The 23,919-nt window shown below is 35.4% G+C and overlaps 1 protein-coding gene across 22 annotated transcripts in view; it reads left to right on the forward strand.

Moving 5' to 3' along the window:
• Positions 1–23,919, forward strand: part of KHDRBS2 (KH RNA binding domain containing, signal transduction associated 2) — a 591,382-nt gene that overhangs the window by 283,050 nt on the left and 284,413 nt on the right. The gene's annotated exons all lie outside the window — the stretch shown is intronic.

The raw sequence follows: 23,919 nt of genomic DNA on the forward strand, positions 1-23,919 counted from the left end.
AGAGCATTTGACAAAATCCAACATCCATTTAGATAAACAACAACAAATTCTTAACAATGTATATAGGTTGATTAAGCCTCTACCTTCAGCTCAGGTCATGTCCCTGGAGTCCCAGGATCCAGCCCCAAATCAAGCTCCCCATCAGCACTCTCTTGCTTTCACTCTCTCTTTCTCTCAACTAAATAAATAGATAATCTTTAAAAAGAATAACATCAAAAAACAACAACAACAAAGCGGGTAAACAGGCAAAGTACTTAACCATAGTATAGTCCATATATGACAAACCCACAGCTAACATCATACTCAATGGTAAAAAACTGAAAGTTTTTCCTCTAAGATCAGGAACAAGACAAGGATATCCACTCTTGCCGCTTTTATTCAACACAGTATTGGAAGCCATAGCCATGGGAATAAAACAAGAAAGTGAAATAAAAGTCATCCAAACAGAAAGAAAAGGTAAAACTGTCACTATTTGCAAATGACATGGTACTTATATAGAATGCCATAAAGTCGTCACCAAAAAAGATGTTAGAACTAATAAACAAATTCAATAAAGTTGTAGGATACAAAATCAACATACAGAAATCTACAGCAGTTCTATACACTAATTAACAAACTCAGAAAGAGATATTAAGAAATCAATCCCATTGACAGTTGCATTATAAAGAATAAATACCTAGGAATAAATTTAACCAAAGAAGTGAAAGATCTGTACTGAAAACTATAAGACACAGATGAAATAAATTGAAAACACAATAAATAGAAAGATTTTCTGTGCTCACAGATTTATTGTTAAAATGTCCATACTACTCTAAAGCAATCAACTAATTCAATGCAATCCCTGTCAAAATTCCAATTGCAATTTTCAGAGAAGAAGAAAGAATTCTAAAATTTGTATGGAACCACAGAAGATCCTGATACCCAAAGCAATCTTGAGAAAGAAGAACAAAGCTAGAGGTATCACACACTCTCTGATACTACAAAAGGTATCATACTCCCTATACTATAAAGCTATAGTAATCAAAACAGTATGGTATTGGCATAAAAACATATAGATCACTGCAATAGAATTGAGAGCCCTGAAGAAAACCCACAAATATATGGAAAATTAATTTTCAAAAAAGGAGTCAAGAACATCCAATGGTGAAAGGACCATCTCTTCAACAAATGGTGCTGGGAAAACTGGACAGTCACATGCAAAAGAATGAGACTAGGCCACTGTCTTATACTATATGCAAAAATTAACTCAAAACAGATTAAAGACTTGCATGTAAGACCTGCATACCTAAAATTCCTAGAAGAAAAGATAGGTGATAAGGTTTTTTATATCAGTCTAAGCAATGTTTGCAGATTTGACTCTAAAGGCAAGGCAAACAGATGCAAAAGTAAATGAATGGCACTACTTCAAACTAAAAACTTATGGACAGAAAAGGAAGCCATCATCAAAAAAAAAAAAAAAAAAGGTAACCGGGATGCCTGGAAGGCTCAGTGGTTGGGCATCTGCCTTTGGCTCAAGGCATGATCCCAGAGTGCCAGGATCGAGTCCCACATCAGGCTCCCTGTGAGGAGTCTGCTTCTCCCTCTGCCTATGTCTCTGCCTCTCTCTCTCTGTGTCTCTCATGAATAAATAAATAAAATATTTTTAAAAAATAAAGGCAACCTACTACATATTTGCAAATCATACATCTGATAAGGAACTAATCTCCAAAGTATAAAAGGAACACAAGGAACACATATATCTAACAACAACAACCTCAAAAACCCAAACAACCTTGTTTAAAAGTGGACAGAAGATTTGAATAGACATTTTTTTCCAAAGAAGACATTCTGATGGCCTGCAGGTACATTAAAAGATGTCCAACAACACTAATTCCTAGGAAAATTGAAATCAAAACCATAATGAGGTATAACTTCACCTTGTTAAAATGACTATTTTCAAACAGACAAGAAATAACAAGTGTTGGAGAGAATGTGGAGAACAAGGAACTCTTATACACTGTTAGTGGGAATGTAAATTGGTGTAGCCCCTATGGAAAACAGTATAGAGGTTTCTCAAAATACTAAAAATAGATCTACTATGTGATCCAGTTATTCCACTTCTGAATGTTTATCTAAAGAATATGAAAATACTAATTTGAAAAGATATATGAAATATATGAATCCCTATGTCTATTTCAGCATTATTTACAATAGCCAAGGCATGGAAACAACCTAAGTATTCACCTGTAGATGAGTAGATAAAGAGAATGTGTTATAATACTATTCAGCCATAACAAAGAATAAAATCTTGCCTATTGCAACAATGTGGATGGACCTATAGGGTGTTATTTTAAGTGAAATAGGTCAGAAGAAGAAAGACAAATGCCAATTTTTTTTTTTTTTGTGATTTCACTCATATGTGAAATCTAGAAAACAAAACAGGATTACTGAGATCTTCCACAATCAGTTTAATGAGTTCTCTTTATATTCAGCATATGGAAGAAAGCATCTAAAGTAACTTTATAGGTGCCAGAGATTGTAAGTTTGAACTCTATATATCATGTAACACTTTGAAGATGAGTATTTTGTTTTGTAAGAAATCAGAAATTGTGTATTTAAAATACAATAAAATAAAAAATAAAATAAAATATTCCACAAAAGAAAAAACATAGTGTTCCATGAACATGCACACCTGTAAAGACTAGATATACAGTTGTTTCTGTATGGTTTATACAGATGTTGTCAAGGTAATAATTAATGCACAAGTACTAGTGAAGGCCTAGCCTTAATGGCAGAAATATTAAGATAAACCTATTTGGGAATTCAGAGCATTCACATAAGTGATAAATGTGTCAGTAACGATTCTTATATGCCATTAATAGCCAATTATGAGTGTAATATTCATTTTACTATGTTTTTCAATAGAAAAATTAAAATGCTAATAGCTTATTTCTATTTTCTTTGTATACCTTTTACCCAAGATTTTTCTGTAGAGAAGAGACATGCCATTTGTTTAGAATCTATAACCTGCGAAGCATTCTGGTGGGTAGCTTATTGACATTACCTTTTGTTATCCTCATAAAAAGCCTAAGGACATAGAATGCTTATTATACAGATGAGGAGGTTGAAGCTGAGCAAGATTGTGTAGCTAGATAAATAGCATGAGTAGCCTGACATAGTGAAGTCTACGTGACTTTGAACCTCTGGTTTTCTCACAGCAGTGCATCGTTTTCCACATTAGACAATAAAAGAATGGAATATCTAAGATTGGATGTCCAGTTAGACATCTCTATTTAATTACAAAGCTGTTGATAAGTAACAAACTATATTTGAATAAAACATAGAAAATATCACCTTTGCATAGCTCCATTTGGTTTTTACCATCGGATGTTTTGGCTTTCTAATTCTGTATGTGTGTATGTATATAAGTGTATACAATAATAACTTATGGTATTTCTATTTATAGAACCAATCAGTTATTGTCAATATGAAATAATTCTGAAAACTCATTCCTTTTCAGGGCAAACTTCTTTTGAGATCCTTGAAAACCTGTTTATTCTGAGATTGATGCCACTTTGCAGATTTCTTCTTTCACTTTTGTTTCTTCACTTTCTTCTGAAGTTTACAGTTTTAGAGTTTGCCTGCTATAATATGGAACTTTTAGTTACCCTATATTACAAGAATGATAGAATCTTAGAATTTTAGGAAATTTTGTGTTGTTTCAACCCCATGTTTGATCCAGGAGTCCACATTCTCCAACCAATATTTATCTTTGTTAAGGTCAAATAAATTTTGAGCATACAGTTCTTTATAATAATTTTACCCAATCTTATTGGTCCTATTACCCCAGGCAGGTTGAAGGAGATAGCAAACACCACGTGGTATTAGCACTCTTTTAAAAGTGAAAGAGGGCCTCCTACAAATAGAATGTGGATAACTACATTACTTAAGCCCATAAATAGACCAGCGACAGGTAGGATGAGGTTTCAGCTAGAATTAGTCCTCATGCAAGGTACAGACATCATCTTATCTCAAACACATTTTTTAAAATTTATTTTTATTTAATTTCCAATTAGTTAATATACAGTATAATGTTGCTTTCAGGTGCATAGTTTCTTGATTCAACACTAACATACAACACCTGGTTCTCATCACAAGTGCCCTCCTTAGTCCCCATCACCTAACCCATCCCCCCCATTCACCTTCCTCTGACATCCATCAGTTTGTTTTCTATAGTTAAGAGTCTGTTTCTTGGTTTTCTTCTCTCTTTTTTACACCGTGATCATTTGTTTTTTTTTTTTTTAATTTCACATATGAATGAAATCATATAGTATTTGTCTTTGATGGACTTATTTCTTCTTTCATTAACTGATCTCATTTTACTTTGAGCAAGCTGCAATGGGAAATATATTGATTCCTATTGACGGTATTCAAACTAGATATCCAGGGAACTTGGAAGAATCCCTACTCTTCTAAGAAATATATCTTCTATCTTATCTCTAGTCTTTGTTTTTGTCCCTTTCTCTGTTGCACCCAGTCTCTCCACATACTGTATGTCAGGATGCATATACAGGTGACCTTTGTATAATGTGGCAGTAGGGGCGTCAGCCCCACCCCATGTAGTTGAAATTTTGTATATACCTTTTTAACTCCCCGAAAACTTAATTACGTATTAGCACTCTTCTCCAAGATGAGTTACATTTTATCTTTTCTTCTCTTCCCTTCTTAGTATTAATTTATTTTTCATTTGAGAAGGTTGAGAAGCTTTAGAAAGACATGTTACGAGCAAGAATAGATAGCAGAATCAGAGTGAGATTCTTATTTCCCTTAGCATAATGTTCACTATATCCCATCCATGTCATTACAAATGGCAAGATTTCATTCCTTTCTGAGTAATATTTTATTATATATATATATATATACATATATATAATAGCTACATATCTATACCATTTCTTCTGCATCCATTCATCGGTCGGTAGACACTTCCATAATTTGACTGTTTTTAATGCTGCTGTAAACATTGGGGTGCATGTATCCCTTCAAATTAGTATTTTTTTATTCTTTGGGTAAATACCTGGTAGTGCAGTTGTTGGATGATAGGATAGTTCTATTTTTAACTTTTTGAGGAACCTCCATACTGCCAAACACATTTTTAAACATGAAACATACCTACTGTGTAAGAAATAAAGACCATGTGTAAGAAGTATTCTTTACTTGAAGAAGTATATTGAATTATTAGAATTAACAATAAGCTAGTAATTGCACAAGTTTCTGATACAAAGAGAGTAACCCTTTGGAACTTAGATGCCCTGAACAAAATATGGCAACACACAGGTCATATGGATAATAATGATAACATCAACATTAGATCCTATGAGCAAAGAATCAACTTTAAATTCTATGAGCAAAGGCAGTCTTTTTTCCAAAATATTTTCATGTAGATACCCTGCTGCCCTGGAATTAAGTCCAGGCCACTTTGTCACAGAAAACTTTTTCTGTGTTAAAGCTTTTATCTCCATGCCTGTATAGACACATTCATTTAATTGTAGATCTGGAAAGAATTTTTAGGCTCAGGGCAATTAATAGGTATCCAAGGCAATTTAAATTTTGGTGGCTAGAAGAGAATAACTTAAAATACTTCATTTTTTGTCAGGCCCTAAAGAATTTTCAGAGCCACAGAGCCCGAAAGAAGGTAGTTTGAAAATTCCTGGTGCAATCCAATTCTCATTTTACTAATGAGGATACTAAAAGTTAGCATGTCACATAGACATATGCTATATGCTTGTCACATAGACAACTCAGGCTTACTATCTCTCAGTAAGCATTTGCCAATATTATTTTTAGTGGCAACGAAGGCACAGTTTTCCCTTCTTATTCTTAGATACTCATTAATTCAATAATATCTTCATAAGTCTGTTCTACCTGGAGACCTCTTACTTTCACTTTCCTATTTTTATGGCATGTTACGTGAGCTGCCCAAGGTCAGGCAGCAAAAGATGAATGGGTTAGACGCCTCCTCATCAGGAAAATTATCAAAATATGAAGGCCCAACTGCTAAAGATCTCTCATGTTGTATTGGAGAGGATGAAATAAGTCCCTTGCAGATGGTGATGGTTGAGTAGTTAGCATTTGGCTTCTTCATATTTGGAGTATCCTATATGCTTGTCACATAGACAACTCAGGGCTTACTATCTTTCAGTAAGCATTTGCCAATTTTTTTTTAGTGGCAAAGAAAGCACAGTTTTCCCTTCTCATTCTTAGATACTCATTAATTCAATAGTATCTTCATAAATCTGTTCTACTTGGAGACCTCTTTCTTGCTTTCACTTTCCTATTTTTATGGCACAAATGCATTGTACCCTTAGGGAGAGTGCTTTGCCCTTATTTTAAACATAGGTAAAAAATGTATGACAGAGCTTTTATGGTAGGACTAGAAACATTAAAATAACATATTTTGAAATTATACGTTGCCAGACATTTGAAGGCATATTCTTTCATCTAACAGCAAGTTGATGCCTCCTTACATTATTATAATGTGGTCATTCTCACAGTTAGTAATAATGGTTAATAATGCAACATATTAAGGTATATTTAGAAAGTAGACTGAAAAAGAAAAAAAAGGACTGACACAGTAATGGATATATGATATTGGTTATTCTCAGGAATTAAAGCAAAATACTATTTGAAATGACCACTTTAGAGCTTCAGGGTCCTCTTGCCTGGGTAATGAGGTTATAAGGTTTAGCTAATATTCCATACACTGTGGACAGAGTGGTTTTATTTTTAGTTAGACCCTTATGGTTAAAGTGAAAAGTGATTCATTCAGATGAGATCCTATATATAAGCATGAGTGGAGGGTAGGAGTGTAATAATAAAATATTGTATATTTTTAAATATTTATATTATATAATTATAATAACAATGATCATATAGTTATACATACTTACAGAAACACATATATATAGAGAGAGGGTCCGACAGACAGACTAGGATCAGATTCTCATGGAAATCTTAAGAGAAGGTAAAAATAGTAATACAATGCCTCAGAAAGAACTGCATCCTGGGGGTCCCAGACACAGTGGGGTCTCTGAGAAGTATCTTCAATATTAAAATGATCCATCTCTCTGTGTGTCTGTTCACTTCTCAATTTCTTCCCAACTGCTTTCTTTACCTGCCACTCTCCTCGTCTTCCTGTATGTACATCACCATTTCTACTCAGTCTCGCCTTGTGAGTCCTTTGAACTTTGTTTTGCCATCAAAGCTTCACTCTAACTAGCTACTGGCCCTATAGATCTCTCCTTTGGACCATACCTCCCACTGCAGCCCTTTATTCTCCTTGTATAGATCTGTGATTACAGATTCAAGGCAAGCAGCTTGGAAAATTGGCTTAAATATAAGAACACTCAAATAAATGTAATTCTCTCCCTCAAATTTCATTGATATAGTGCTATCATAAGGTATTCATTTCTTCTCCTTCTTTCCTTCCTTCTTTACTTTCTTCCTTTGTTTTCTTTTCTTATCTTTCTTAAATTTCGATGGAGGCATTTATCTATTTATTTCTTGCAAACATAAGGAAAGAAATCCTACCCTAGTAATTCAAACATAGCACAATATTATAATAGTAACTTAATGCATATTGCTACATTCGTATGATTTAGGTGAACTGACTAAAAATTTTTAAATTTTAAAAGAAAATAGCACAAATCTTACTTTCCTTTAAAAATGTATTCCAATTAGAAATACATCATTTTTATAGATTTTAGTTTGTAACATTATCCATCCATTTAAAAAAATATGTATTGGGATATTTTTTTAAGATTTTGTTTATTTATTTGAGAGAGAACACAAGCAGGGGGAGCAGCAGAAGGAGCTGCAGAGGGAGAGGAAGAAGCTGGCTTCCCGCTGAGCAGGAAGCCAGATGCAGGGCTCTATGATCCCAGGATCCTAGGATTATGACCTGAACTGAAGGCAGGCACTTAACCTTCTGAGCCACCTAGGTGCCCCAGGAATTGTTTGATAAATTGCTCACAGAAATTCTTAATATTGCTAAAGTTAGCCTGATATTTAGAAATTAGAAATATATTGATGAATAATAAATGTCTGATGATGCTATTATTTGGGGAGATGTTTTCTTTAAATACAAGATAGGGAGAGGCAAGAAAAAAATGAAATGTCAGAACCAGTGTCTTGAACCAAGAACGCTAACCTTAATCCAGTGGTTTCATAAACTCTTAGGTCTCTCAAAATTCACCTTCCAATGTGCCTGGGTGGCTCAGTGGTTGGGCATTTGCTTTCGGCTCAGGGCGTGATCCGGGGGTTCCAGGATCAAGTCCCAGAGCAGGCTCCCTGCAGGGAGCTTGAGCTTGTCCCTCTGCCTCTCTCTACGTGTGTCTCTCATGAGTAAATAAATAAATTAAGAAAAAATTCACCTTCCAACAGATGATGCCAAGGTTAGAATGGTTATGGAGTATTCATGAAGCTAGGGACAATATTAAGAATTTAGAGGGGATAAAAGATAAATATGTGAGGTGATGGATATATTAATTAACTTGTTAGGGGATCCTTTCACAATGTATACATATCACAAAATAGACTAAATATCTTACAATTTTGTCAAGTATGCATCAATAAAGCTGAAAAAAATAGGTAAACTTTATGTTATTTATAAAACAATAAAAGGGGTGCCTGGGTGGCTCAGTTGGTTAGGCATCTGCCTTCGGCTCAGGTCATGATCCCAGGGTTCTGAGATGGAATCCCACATCAGGCTTCCTGCTGAGAGAGGGTCTGCTTCTCCCCCTCCCCCTGTGTTCTTAACCTCCCTCTCTCTCTCTCTCTCCCAAATAACTAAAATATTTTAAAAAGAATAAGACAAAAAGAGAAAATTGGACTGTCATATCATGTGACACTAATGGGCTTTGGCTTCTTAGGATAGTGTCACTTTTATTTCCTCCTGCCACATGGATCCCTGATCACCCTGAGATCACTTTAGAATCAGATGAAACCTCCAGGAACTTTGCCCAGAAAAATGCATAGGCACATTAATATTTTACACAAAAATCCACAGATTCACATTCCTGGACCCAAGATTAAGGGACTCATAGTAGAAACATGAAACTCTTAGTATGGGAAAAGGAAATATAAAAATCCATGACTAAAACTATATTAAAATGCTAAACTTATTCTATATTAGAAAATTAAATGATCTATACAGGAAAACACAGGTCATTTGGCCTCAAACTACCTGGAGATAGTTATAATAGAAAAGTGCTTTTCTTATAGTTGTCTTTTTAAATGAATAAATATTTTATCTTATAATGTGGTAATTTCATTACCAAACTGTAAATCACTACCTTTCTCATTTCCAAATTTTATTTTAAGCAGGATACAAATGTCATATCAATTATAGTGCATTAAAATATATTTCATCTGGAGATTTCTTCCCCCTAATATCAATCATAAGATTTTGCCTGATTGAGCAGGAATAGGATTCTGTATACATTGAATAAATATGAAGTTTTACTGTTTATTGCCAACTGACCCTAAACTTCTTATTTAAATAATGAAATCAGGAAATGTAGCTCATTATAAAAAATAGACCAAAGGGTGAAGAAACTGGACTATGGGTTATTTGTTACAGTTTAGATTAGTTTATTGTCATCACTCAAATTTCCACTTCTGATTGAAGTGAGTCTCTAAACATTATCCATCAAAATATCAGTAGTCCCATGGCTCTCTACTCAGCCCTACAGGAAAATGCCTTAATATTCTGTAATCTAGAAAAGCTTTGCCACAGTCCAGAATTTCCATATCTGTAAATTATACCTATTATTCATTTCTGATTTTAAAGGGAATAAAAATGTATAATATCGTAATGGAAGAAATGCTTCTTTATATCAGTGACCCAGGTGATCTTTTAAAAAATTTTTTTTTTTAGGATATCAGATTTTCCACTACCTTTCATCCAATTTGGATGCAAGGAAAATAGCAATCCTTTCTCGCTTTGTGCTCTCCATTTGCACACATTGGACCCTGGGTTATAGGGGAAAAAATAACTGCAGGAAATAATGTTAACCTGAAAACCAAACATCTCCCCAAATCCCACTGACTTTTATTATCTGAATTTTTAAATAATCAGAGATCAAGAAAGAGCAGAAGCCTAATGTCTTTCTCTCCTCCTCTCAGGCCTAGTTCTGGGCAATGCCTATAGCAGCCCGAATCTGAGCTCTTTTGCCTCTCTCTAAGACCTTTAAGCTTTCACACCCACAAGGGCTATGATTGATTTGGGGGGCAGATGTTTCAAGGCCCTGAATTGGCCACTGACACACGGCAAACCGTAAGTCCCCAAAGAGGTGTATGGAAGAACCCTGTGAGCCCTTGTCATTTTATTTCAGCATTTCTCCTTTATGTTTTCTATGTCAGTTCTAGGAAGTCAACATCAGACCCTTTTCCAAACACCAACAAAATTTAACTAACCTTTCTCTTCACCCATGTGCTTAAGATTCACAAATTCTCCAAAATATACATTGATATTCATGACTCACCCATATAATTCAATATACAGTGAAGCATTAAAATATCTAAATATTTCTAGGTATCCAGATGTTTATCCATGTGCAGAACAAAACGTACACCTATTTGACGAAAGATTTTTTTTATCCTGTTGACAGATTCTATTTTTGCCTAAACACCTGTGTGGAAATCTGCTTAAGTGGTTTTCTTTTGAAGCACATTTCTGCCACCGCTGTTTGGCTCATTCGTCTGTTATTTATGTTATGACTCAAATGTCAAAATCACTTGAAACCTAGACTAAGGCAATGATTGTTTTTTTTATATAATTCAAAGTCTTAAAATCACATTGGCTAATTAAATTCCTCAGAAGGTATTTTTTTAAAAAAATTCAAAAACCCAATCACAACAAGTAATAATACACTGTTAATTTCAGGGAGGAAAAATAGTTTCTTTCAGAAATAGTCCATCTATTTTCAGAAATTGTAATTTGATTGATCAATTTGCTAGTGCAGTGTTAATATGCTAGACAGTGGAGGTGCTGCTTGCACACGTATCTCTCCACTTTTCTTCTCAAAACCCAACTCTCTGAAGTCAGAAATTAGAGCTGGATTATACTTTACAAGCCCATGCTGCCTGACATTACCACATACTCTGTCAACCTCAATAAACATTGATTGATGGAAGTAGCCTCTTACAGTGTGACACGGTTAAGAATGTTTAACTGAATTTTTACATTTGCCAGAAATTCTTCTACAAAAATATATGTATATGATATGTGTGGGTTTCTATAGAGCAACGTTATCCCTCCATAGCACCAGTTTTGATACAATGTACCTACCATAAAATGATGGACCTCTTAGACTCATTCTTGATTTTTTTCTATAAGTGAATCCGCGTATGGTAATAGGCTGCAGTGTAAGCAGGTCCAATACTTTGTGTTGCAGTATATTCAGAGGGAAGGAGTGCATTTGTGTATCTATAGTCTGTCTTTAGATAGCATTACATTTCATAAAGTCAACTCGAAAACAGAATTAAAACTGGCCATCCACAGGGCACAATATGAGATTCTTAAAAAGTGTATTAATTTATGGAAAAGCTTATATAATTAGGTATAAAGGAAGAGACAAAATTTCCTCAGGCTTACTTAATTTGGGATATTGCTAAGATTATCATTCCAATATAAATCTTGGGTGTGGTTATCAGGAAGAGACCTTTTACTTGGCCCATACACAGGCTTGTGCATCAAGGTGTGGAGGTGGAAGGAAGGGAGGACTTGTGAGATTCCGCAGGCTGTGTATCTCAGGCAGCTGAATTAGAGAACTTCTTAATTTAGACCAAGTTAGAACATCATTTCCCAAAATATTCTTTGGAATATTCATTCTACACAGTGGTCTGTGGGAAAAGAAAAAGTTAGAGGGTCCCTGTACTCAAGTAAATTTAGAAAATACTGTCAGTTTTTCCTGTTTAGAGATTCATAGCCCAAATTCCCATTTTAAAGGCTTCTGAGTACTCCTGAAGTAAAGCAGTTGAACTTAAAACCATGTCTTTGAGGGGGTGCCTGGGTGGCTCAGTCAGTTAAGAATCTGACTCTTGGGCTCAGGTCATGATTTCAGGGTCGTGAGATGGCCCACATCAGGCTTTGTGCTTAGTGCAGAGGCTGCTTGGGATTCTTTCCTTCTCCCTACCTCTCTTCACCGCTCTCCCCGCTCATGCTCTCTCCCTCAAATAAAAAAATAAAATCTTTTTTTAAAAATGGCATTTACCTCATCCTAAATTTTCTGTATGCTCAGGTGTTCTCTTAGATTACTAAACTGCCATTGTTCATTTTTTCATAACAAATCACATACATCTAAATGCCATAATATATAATTACCTTAAACAATGGCTTTGCCTCATGCTCCAGACATAGTCTTAGGTAACCAGATTGACATGGAATATTCTCTGGAATATTTTCATATATCTGACACCACCAATGCCCCATCCAAGCATGTTTATGGACATGTTTTATTTCACTAATAAATAATAACCAAATCAAGTGATACTTGATAATTAACAAGCCTGCCATTACCTTTGTAAGAAATAAGAACAGAATGATTAACATGCTTAGCTTGAGTCATTTCTCTTTAATCATATCTGGTTCCAGAAGAACAGACTTATTCACACATTTGATATCACATTTAAAATGTAAATTATTTTCCCTTTTGATAAAATGAATATTTGGCCTTCAGAGTCAGTATCCTATATTGAGAGCCAGTGGAATACAGATTGTACATCTTATTTGTATTAAATGGGCATATTATTTTATTATCACAACCTAGGAGTTACCTGGCCTAAATAACTCGCATAACTATCTAATTTTTATCCAAGGCAATTGTATGGTGATGGATAGTAACTAGACTTTGTGGTGATCCCTTTGTAGTGCATACAGACGTTGAATTATAATGTGAAACTTACATAATGTTATATGCCAACTTTATCTCAATAATAAAAAAATGAGTCACCCTTGTAAGAAGGGAATCACTTTTTAATTAAAAGGAGATTTTGAAGCAGAAAAGAAAAGATGACAATTGATAATGGAAACCATCATTTTTGGCATACATCCTCCAAATGTATTTATCATAACTTATTGATTGTCCTCTAACTATAAAAAGATACCCACAAATTATCATCATGTTCAATGTTGGGAAATTCAGTGGATCTTCCACAACATTGAGCTGTACTTTTTATATTAATCGAAAGGTAAAATTCACATGCAAATGTACATTAACAGACACCTTTTTGAAACCTTAATACAGCCCACAAAAAAAAAAAATACAATAACCTCCTAGCATCTGCAGTCCCTGGATTGGGAACCACTGCAATGGAGCACAGAATTGAGGGCCACATATGTTATTCTGTCTATGTTAGAATAACAGTTTCCTGAGAATAGTCTTGGATATGCCCACAGTTACTGCCTCATCTAAGCTGATGGTAAGGTTTCCTCCTACTAAGACAGGCATCCTAGGGAGACCTTTTATTTATTTTTACTGCCATTTATCCTACCTGTTCTTCTGTAAATCAGTGATAACTAAAACTATCTCTGTGTCAGTCCAAAGACTAGCTCTTTTGAGCCTAACTAGAAACTTTCAAAGCATATGGTTATACACTTGATTGGCAACACAATAGACCTGCCCTTCAGATTCTGCCAGAGATTACAAACTCAAATGCTCAGCTGCCCAATTCCTATCAAAGCTTAGTTCTGAGACATAATGTTTATTGAAGATCGCCTATAAGATATGCTTGCCTTCAGATCATAAATAAGTTCGTGAATTACATTTCCTAGAGTATTTTCCATAGATCAGAGGTCCTAGTAGGTTCTTGGAAAGAAGAACACACACACACACACACACGTGTGTGTGTGTGTGTGTATATATATATATATATATATATATATATATATACACATATTTCTGCATGATCACATTGTCCTACAGATTAACATTTTATAAGATAGCCTTATAAAATGTGATAATGTGATATTGTATTTATTCCATGGCCTTCACATAGTCTATTTACAATAGAGCAGCCAGAAATATCCATTTTAAACTAAGCCAGATAATATTAATCCTGTGCTCAAAGCCATCTGGCTCTGAGGCTCTTTGCTTTATGATGAATAAAACTTAAAGAATTCGTGATGACCTTCAAGACCCTGCATGAGTTGCTCACCTCAGTTTCTCCTTAGCCTCATGCTCTGTGAGTTCCCTTTGCTCCTTCTACTTGAGCCACTCTAACCTTCTCACCTTACCTTGAGCAAGTCTGGCTTGTTCCTACATTAGGGCCTCTGAACAGGCTTTTCCTCTGTATGAAACCCACTTCCCTTGATTCAGCATTGTAGACTTCCTCATCTTTTGCAAATTTTTGTTCAGATGTCATTTTTTTTCAGTGGGTTCTTAACAAAACCCTGCTTGAAACTTCACTTGCTTCCCTATCTGATAGCACTCCTGGATTTCCTTACCCTGCTGTATTTTTTGGCTTATCTTCTTATATAGCACTCATCACCTTCTAAACCACTATGCAATTTACTTAATTATTGGAAATCTTGTTTGTTCTTTTTCTCTTTCTGCTACAATGTAAGATCCAATGATCTCTATCTGGCTTATTTATTATTGACTTTCACCAGAGCTAAAAAAAAAGAAAAAAAATGCCTGGCTCATAGTAAGCACTCGGTAAATTATTGTTGGTTGCATCAATGAATGAAAGTTTATTGTAGGGCTGTTGTTCCAGCATAATGTTAACACTCACCTTATTGGGGACTCACGGAGAATTTCTCTCAGGTTTCTCTTTATCCATGACAATGCCCACTTCCAAATTATGGACTGATGTGAGTCCAAAGGAAAACAAGTAATAAACTCACCACCAGTCCAGTGCTATTTCAAGTTCTGGTGTTCTTCCCCTATCTGCATGATACATTTTAGAGTCCTCAGATAACTACTTCAAGCATTCAGTGGGAGAAACAGTGTGGAGTGTGCTTCCTGAACGGGAATCTCTCCAGTTTCTTCCTTATCTTCAGAATCTCTCCAGAATCTTCTCCAGTGTTGTTTCTACTCTTTACCTCATTAAGATTAGGCTGTTGGCTCAAAATGTATTCTCAAATGTTTATAATTCCTTTCAAAAATGAATTTGTGTGGAGGAAAATCCATTGGCTATTTTCATAGGACAAATTTGTTAAAATGCTTACAACAGTTTCGCTGGAGCTGAATTTTTTGTATTTTAATGGAGACATACTGCTTCTTGTTGACATGTTGCAGGTCTGACTTTTCTTATTTATTTTATAAAACCCATCAGTGTAAGCTAGTCATGTCTTTATTGATCTGAGGTTCAGTGTGTCTATTGCTTCTGAATTATCCCACTTTATTTGACCACAGTATTGTGGAAAACATCAAACCACACATAATTGTCATTATTAACAATCAGCTGAGTACAAAAACTCTCTGCTTGAATGTTTTTCCTGCGTTGCTTCACAGATATAAATTAGGATAGCATTTTTATTTTCTCATTTGTAATTGCTCAGAAAAACAGTAGAAGGGGATCAATGCTTATGAGTTTTTTTAATATCCTTTAAACATCTATGCTTTAATATTTTTGTAATAGTGAAACACGGTGGACTTCTGGAGATCTACTTTTCTTTTTGTATAGTGCTCTTTTAGGACATAAAATTACCATGTTGCTTCAGTTTGATTTTTCAAAAAACATTGGCTCATGAGATCCCAAGGCTTTTTAGAAACTGTTGATTTAAATTAAATATTTCTTTTTAAAAATACATATTCAATGGGAGTTTATGCACATTATTTTGACTCTGAATTTGACTTATAAGAGTTAAAATAGTTTCTAAATTATGGGGATAAGGGGTGCCTGGGTGGCTCAGTCAAACATCTGACTCTTGGTTTTGGCTCACGTCATGATCTCAAGGTTGTGAAATCGTGCCCCACTACGTTGGGCTTACACGCTGGTATGGAGCCTGCTTAAGATCCTCTCTCTCCCTTTCTCTCTGCCCTTCCTCTCCCTAAAATAATTGTGAAGATAATCTCTAAGAATGCTGTCTAATATATGTCTAGTGTGAATATTAACATATTCTTCCTCCCTAAATTTTTATTACATGAAAAACAATTAGCAAATTAATAGTCATTTATTATTCATATTTATGTGAATATATATATCATTTACCTAAAGCTGTGTGTGGATTGCAATTCAAAATATGTGAAAATGTTGACTGAGTCTAGATTCCATCTGTGTGGTTCAAAAAGAAAATAAAATATATTTTTACTATTCTGGAAATTTAATGACTTAATATAAAGAATTGGATTAAACTAGGCTTTTACATGAACTAAAACTAATTCTAAGTTACATTTTTTAAAATATTATCCTTAAGTTGGTATCTGCTGATTGTTTTGGATTATTACAAAAGTTTTGGAGTGAAGCTACCATAAATCCTTTCTGGAGGCACTCACTGAGCAGCTCTTGTTAGCTATTTCATATCAAAAGAAGGATATGAGTCTAAAGAGACCAGGAAAAAAATAAAATAAAATAAAAAAATAAAGAGACCAGGGATAGAGGGCTTGGAAAATGTCCAGAGTTTCTAGAGCTAAGGGCCAGATAGGGAAGATTAGATTAAGTGAAAATAAATAGGTTCTCTAAACCCAGATGGGGTAACAGACCTCAGAGTACAGGAGATAAGCTCCAGAAAAATAAAAAAATTAATAGGGTGTCCAATGGAGGATACCAGCTGAGTCGTAGGAATCACAGAGAGCCATGATGCCAAGCTAGGTGCCTGAAGGTTGCAGAGAAACAGTTAGCAACAAAGGTCAGTAAATTAAGCACTGATTGTATTCTTATTCTCTAGATTTTGTTGGCCAGGTTTGATAGTGGCAGTGTTTTCTGAGACAAGGGATCATTATTTTTTTAATGAGATCAAAATCAAGTTTTGAGTCAATTGAAGAGGAAAAACATATACCCAGCTGGTATCTAGGAGCACAGAGGAAGGGAGTCAAGAAATTCCTGACAGTGGCATTTAAACATATTTAACATTTTATTATGAAGCTAATGTTTATTAGAATTTGTCTGCTAATATGGCCACCATTGAATGCAGACTTGACTTTTGTGGCAAATCTAAAACCGTATTATGTTTTACCTAACCCACAACTATCTTCATATTTTTGCTTACACTTGGCAGAATCTATTTTCTATTGCATTTGATATTTTTCTCTTAGTCTTGTTATATAATTAAGAATAGTGGAAGCATCAAGAAACCAGACTGTATAATCTCATGAAACCGTTAATTGACTTTTCTATTAACTTTTCCAGTTTCCCTGCAGAAATTGTTTCTACCGATATTTTAATTTCATGTGAGTCAAATGACAGGAAGTAAAGAGATTTCAGCAGATGGTTGCCACAAACTGCACACTACATTTCAGAATTGGTCTACAAAACTCTGCAGCCTGGCAGCGCATGGTGGATCATTTTATTGTCTGTTAATGCCAAAAGAAATCTGGTTGAAAAAAAAAAAAAAAGAAATCTGGTTGAAACATGCGTGTTTTACCATTTAATTTATTCTTTGACTTTATTAAGAGATACCAGACTTGATTTACCTGGGTCTGAAAAATATCCATAAAATTTAAATTCAAGAAGTTTCACAAGTCAGTGTTTCCCATTTGCATTCACTGAAATTTTCCGACATCTAAGATTAAATCTTTAAAGGATCTACTGATAGCTTTAAATATAGCTTTAAATACTCTTTTCAGTAGGCATTCCTTTCATGCAGGTTGTTGAAAATGCTGGCTATTGATGTGGAAACTAAGAGTACTTCCTTATATTTTTAACCCAAATCAATATTTCCATTCTTAAAGATCGCAGCCAACAAATTTCTGTGAAGTAGGAATCAGTGTTATCTGCTAAGTGTAAGGGCAGAGAGGCTGGGTCACAAAGCTAGGGAGACGTAAAAAACTTTTAAATTCTTGTGGACAATAGGAGAGATTAAGCAAAATGTAAAACATTTGAAGAACCAGATGCTGTTGAAGTGGCATCAGTTGAGGTTATAATAGTGTCATTGATGTTGGAGTACATTTTTCTGCAGCATTGTCTGTCCCTCCAGCTGTCCACAGTAACCTGAGTATGGCTACTAAAAGGCAGAGATTTGGATTGACCCACAATTGGGTTTGTGTCAGGTGAGTAGGGACAAGAGCTAAGAAAATTAAAGGCATTGTCAAAGGCATGGTTTGAATTATAGATCATGGGGTCAAAGCTCAATGGAGGAGGGGAGTAAAAACAGAAGACAGGAGGGCTATAGTAAAGAAAAGAAATTAGACAAACTTTGGTTTACTTTGAAAAAAAAAGGGTAAGTGTTGTCAAAATAAGAACACCTAAAATAGAGAAAGAACAAAGTTGTAAACATGGATGGTGGTGTTTAAGTGAAAAATTTGAGAGATGAAGCAATTCCAAGTAATACAAACTCCGGTATGACCATTAGAACAGGTCATTGAAGTGGAATAGAAGTAAATAAAGAAGATGTGGTCTGTATATACAATGGAATATTACTCAACCATTAGAAATGATAAATACCATTTGCTTCGACGTGGATGGAACTGGAGGGTATTATGCTGAGTGAATTAAGTTAATTGGAGAAGGACAATCATTATATGGTTTCACTCATACGGAGAATATAAGAAATAGTGAAAGGGATTATAGGGGAAAGGAGGGAAAATGAGTGGGAAAACTTAGAGAGGGTGAGAAAACATGAGAGACTCCTAACTCTGGGAAAGGAACAAGGGGTAGTGGAAGGGGAGGCCGATGGGGGGATGGGGTGACTGAGTGACGGGCACTGAGGGGAGTACTTGACCAGATGAGCACTGGGTGTTATACTATATGTTGGCAAATCGAACTTCAATAAAAAAATATATATATATTTTTAAAAAGAAGTAATAACACTATGGTGAGAGCTAGAAAATGGATGAGATCTCCATATGGCTATATGAAATCTTTATATTAGTGAATGGTTTATTAGAAAAACCCCCACAAACTTTAAAGTCACAAATGAATAAGGTCACATCTAGATGATTGAAAGACAGCAGTATATGAAGACTGGCCACATGTCCTTCTCTTCAAGAGTGCAGGCTTTCTTTACCCTCCAAACAGGAACTTAATCACTAGAAGCAACTTTGATGAGGGAAGAAGAAACCTATTGAGCAGTCCAGGGGGCTCAGAGGTTTGGCGCCACCTTCAGCCCTGGGTGTGGTCCGGGAGACCCTGGATGGAGTCCTGCATCCGGCTCCCTGCATGGAACCTGCTTCTCCCTCTGCCTGTGTCTCTGCCTCTCTCTCTCTCTCTCTCTCTCTCTCTGTGGATCTCATGAATAAATAAATAAAATCTCAAAAAAATAAAAGAAACCTATTGATCTTTGTGACCCAGACAGAGGCAGGATGTACAGAAACAGCCTATACTAACTGGATTGCAGAGAAAGGAGAGCCAGGCCCTAGTTAAGAAAATACCTCTATCTACTAAGAGATTGAGAATATAAGGTATTTTGTTATGTTGTTTCTTTTGTCATATCACAGAAGCTGAAACAGAGAACAGAATGAAATGGTTTAGGTATGAATAGAGAGGTCAGAGGATGGATTAGGGACTAGAACCATTAATGAATGAGAGTGGGGGCATAAAGATAGATTTTAGTAATGATGATGACACAAATAGCCAACAACTATTGAGTGATTGATTCGTAAGGTACTATTTTAATTGATTTAACTCAAACTTCAGAGTAATCAGATGATGTATTATTGTTTTGAACTGAGGCACAGAGAGTTCTAGAGACTTCTGGCACACAGCTAATATGTGAAGAAGCCAGGAAGATTGGTAGAGTGTACCTTTATTTGCAGTCAAGGTATAGGGATGTGTGGAGAATGGTGAATTTTCCTGCTCCCTTTAAATAAAATACTGGCCCTATTAACCCCTCATGGGTTTTTCTCTCTGTACGTGTGAAGAGGGCGAGAAGGGGATTGGTGGAGTTCAGTGATCTGTTCCCTGAGTAATCCTCGTGGCTCCAGTAGTGACTGTGGTGGTTAGCAGCCTAGAGAAGCATCTGACGATACCCTGTTAGAAAACATTTGAGATCTCTAAAGAAGAACGCCATGACCGTGACCCAGGAAATCAAGGAGATAAAAGAGGCGGGCTGTTTTAGTGCACTTATATCGGTGAACCATATGATATTCAGCAATTTACATTGTGAAAATTAATAAAGGGAAACCTCACTAAAGTAGACCAGGGAGGCTGGGAAGGGAGCCTACCACTCAACATCAATTACAGGAAGAAGTGTCAATTACAGACTCTAGTGAGGTTTCCTTTTATTAATTTTCACAACATCCTATGATGTCCTCTAAATGCACTAGTTGATATTACACAGTAAAATTCTTTAACAGAGATTTATGAGAATCAGAATTACATATAGTGGAAAAATTACATATATTGGTATATTATGTTTTGAATCTATAATAAGAGGTTGTTAAGAGCATGAACTCTAGAGCCAGATGGCCTGCATTCAAAACCTTGCTCCTTTGTTTGCAGGCTATGACTATGGGCAGAGTTAACTGTTCTGTGCCACAGGTCCATCATCGGTAAGTTGAGGATAATGATAGTGCTGATCTCATAGGATCTTTCTGGGCATTTAGATAGGTGATTGGCACTTAAAAGTACTTAGTAAATGTTAATGATTATTATTTATATGATTATGTCTTTATCTTTCTATTTATAATCTATCAGTCATCTGTCTAATCTAGTCTACACACACACAATACACACACCTACGGTTGGAGTCCTGGATTCCATAAAAAGTAGGCACTGAAGACTGTGCTAGAACTTGGCAGGTGCTTCTGGAAACAATGATATACCATTGAAGCATGTTTCTCAGTGTTATGCCTGGTGACATCAGAGATGTCGGTGGAACATCCCTCTGCCAGAATTTCTCTGTTACTATTTGGCAGACCTTGATGTGGTGGCAGCTTTGTCCTGATGTCTGTTTATTTGCTGTGGTGTTTCCCTTGCCATCTGTTTCCTCTACCAGCCTATCTTTCTCTTTCTTTCTTTCTTTCTTTCTTTCTTTCTTTCTTTCTTTCTTTCTTTCTTTCTTTCTTTCTTCTTTCTTTCTTTCTTTCTTTCTTTCTTTCTTTCTTTCTTTCTTCTCTTTCTTTCTTTCTTTTTCTTTTCTTTCTTTCTTTCTTTCTTTCTTTCTTTCTTTCTTTCTTTCTTTCTTTCTTCTTTCTTTTTTTTCTTTCTTTCTTTTCAGTCTAGGAACTTGTGTGTAGGTCTCCTTTATGTTAGTTGCTCACAGCTTTCTTTCCTCTCTGCTAGCTGCAGAGTTAACCATGGTGTCTCGCTTGGGTTTTCTTTGCTTGTGACCCATGCCTTTCCACTCACTCTTTGTGAGTCAGCATCTAAATTTGTCTGTCTCAGGCTGTACTTGGATCCCCTAAGAAGGCAGAGAGTTCATGACACTCCATGTCTCCAACAGTATCAACAGATTGTTTTGCTTTCTAGACCATGGGTGGGTCATATACATTTGTTTTCCTATAAAAGAATTGATTTCATAAACACAAAGAGAGAACTTCATTTTTTTTACAATATTATGATTGAAAGCTTTCCAGTAGCTTGCTTTTTCAGTTGGTGGCTGAAGGGCATCACTGTCGCCAGACATGAGAGCCGCAATGTCATAATGCTAGCACTATTAAGTGAAATTCTGCCCTTTCTGTCAAAGCTGAGTTGGCATAGCAAGAATTTTTCTCAGACCACTTTAAGAATTGTAATCATCTTCCCAAATTCCAATTTACCTTTCTTTGGGCGATTGTAATTCAACAAATGTTAGTAAATATATGAAGGAAGGTTGGGAGTCATTGCAAAAATACTTGCTGCTCCCAGCGTGCCTGGGTGGCTCAGTTGGTTAAGCACATAACTTTGCCTCAGGTCATGATCTCAGGGTTTGGGAATCCAGCTCCGCGCAGAACTGTGTGCTCAGTGGAGAGCCTGCCTCCGACCTCCCCTCCCCTGCCTTCCTCGTTGCTAGTGCTCATTCTCTCTCTCTTTTTTTCAAATAAATGAATAAAATCTTTAAAAAAATACTTGAAATTCCAATCTTTATGTTTCTAGCACTTATCAGTATGTATACCAAGTACTTATATAGTTTTCAGAATGTGTTATATTGTTTGAACAGTCCTGCTGAAGTGGTCAGAGTCAGTGTGTGGGTCTGACTGATATCACTTAAGCCATGATTCCTTCATGTTTAAAACCTAGTAGTTTAGCGGTGCCTTCAGCCTGGGGTGTGATCCTGGAGACCCTAGATCGAGTCCCACATCGGGCTCCCTACATGGAGCCTGCTTCTCCCTCTGCCTGTGTCTCTGCCTCTCTCTGTGTGTGTCTGTCATGAATAAATAAATAAAATTTAAAAAATAAAATAAAATAAAACCAATATAGCTCCCATGCCTTTCATTGGGCTACTGTGAGTCTCCACTTACCTAATATATATGGAAGTGTTTTGAAAATCTTACATAAATATAAGATTTCACATTTAATAAACTATGTAGCACATTTTTGAACCAGGTATAAAAAGTTTTTTTAAAAAAAAGTTAAGTCAGTGTCATTATTCATTGTTTTTACAAATGTAACAGAAAGAAGTAACTTGTAAAGTATATGCTCCAGCGTAGACATGATAACCATATGGCTTCAACACAGCCCCCTCAACAGTAGGTGAATGAAGATAGTGGGATATCCACACAGTGATGTGAGTTGAAATGGGGCAAAATGATTAGTAGGGAGACTAAACCGTCTGATATATTTATTTTATTTAGTTTTATTAATGACAGTTGCAAGTCATGGGAACACTTGTAAACATGTGTAATGCACTTGACATCATAGGCTTTGATAAGCATTAAATAATCTTCATAGCTCTGTTTTAAGTATATTGATATGCAGGTGGGAAAATTGTATTTGTTTTGTATTTGTTTTGAGGATCACTTAAAATAAAGGAAGGGAGACAGATGTTAAGTCATGGGATAATCTATGAACTTATTAGAAAACATTTACATGATATTTATTATTGTGAATTTATGTTCAGTGCACTCAATGAATAGTCTTAAAAGTCCAAACTGAGGAAATAAAAATATTATCATGGCACAATGATAGAAAAAAAGATCCAAGAGATCCAGAAACGTTTTGTGAGCCAGTCTTCAGTGTGTAGACACCAAAGCCATTGCCCCTAGTCAGGTCACCCTTATTGTGCTTCTAACTTATGTATCTCTAAATTTACTTTCTCAATATAAAGTTTATAACTAAAAATCTCTCCCATTCAATGCTTTAAAAGTAATTAAAGTTATCAGTCAAAAGTGAAAAAATGGAACAAAGTTCTCTGCTGTGTGTTCTTATGATTAGTTATTAATAAAAATGAACTAGAAAATGTTTATGGAGTCTTAGGAATGTTGCCTCATGATCATCAAAAACATATAGGATCATTGATGGCAATTTCATCATAATTTTCCAATACACTGTTTAGGTATGATTATAGAATTCTGCTAAACAGAATTGGTCTAAAGAGTAGTTTTCTTTGATTGTACAGATAATGTTTTTCACTTTAGCAAGGCTATTTGAATTGCAAAGACTATAATTATAGAACCTTTCTAATGTGTTTTCTGAACTTCCCTGACAGTATGCCAAAAGGAAAAAAAAATCCTCCAACAAGAGAATGAGGGATTACTTATGCAGACACTGATGTGATAAACACCTTTTTTTCACTTCAAGTTAAATTGTGCATTTTAAGCATGGCTGTGAATAGCTCTGTCAAGGTCACTTTATGGCTACTAACCTAAGATTTGTGCATCCTATAAAAGTATTCAGTAATTTACACTGTATGTTGTATTT

Source organism: Canis lupus, chromosome 7, assembly GCF_048164855.1.
Source record: "Canis lupus baileyi chromosome 7, mCanLup2.hap1, whole genome shotgun sequence".
NCBI lineage: Eukaryota > Metazoa > Chordata > Mammalia > Carnivora > Canidae > Canis > Canis lupus.